Below are 633 nucleotides of genomic sequence, written 5' to 3' on the forward strand. Positions count from 1 at the left end.
CTTGGGTCGGATGATCAAAAATCTCTTTAAGCATTAGAGCCGACCTGGGAAGCCATGCTGGATGGCTTTGGACTGTGAGTTTGGGCAACCTGCTCCATCTATCCAGATAGTCTGTTTGCACCTTTCCTCATTCTGGGTGATATCCTACTCAATAATCTCTCCTGTCTTCTTTCTTCTTTCTAGACTCCTTAAAGCGACTGGAAAAACAAGACCTCCTGAGATTTCCCAGATGCCCTTTGTGTCCTCATTTTTCTTCATGCTAGTGACATGTCTCTGTAGGTTCAACACTTAAGTTTTGTTTAAGACATAAGTAAAATAGCATTTCCTGTGCTCTCCTGGAAGCTGGACAGTATTGGTTACAGCACACTGTACTTATTGTCTTACTTTTGTGTATTTTTCTGTGTACCACCCTATCTCCTGGGGAAGTTTGCTTGCATTTGTTTTTGTTTGTTTTGTCTTTTGAGACAGGGTTTCTCTGTAGCTTTAAAACCTGTCCTGGAACTTGCTCTATAGAACAGGCTGGCCTCGAACTCACAGAGATCTGCGTGCCTTTACCTCCCAAGTACTGGAATTAAAGGTGTGCACACCACCACCCAGCTGTCTGTATGTTTATAGTCTTTGCATTAATTTTTG

Source organism: Arvicola amphibius, chromosome 12 (assembly GCF_903992535.2).
Source record: "Arvicola amphibius chromosome 12, mArvAmp1.2, whole genome shotgun sequence".
NCBI lineage: Eukaryota > Metazoa > Chordata > Mammalia > Rodentia > Cricetidae > Arvicola > Arvicola amphibius.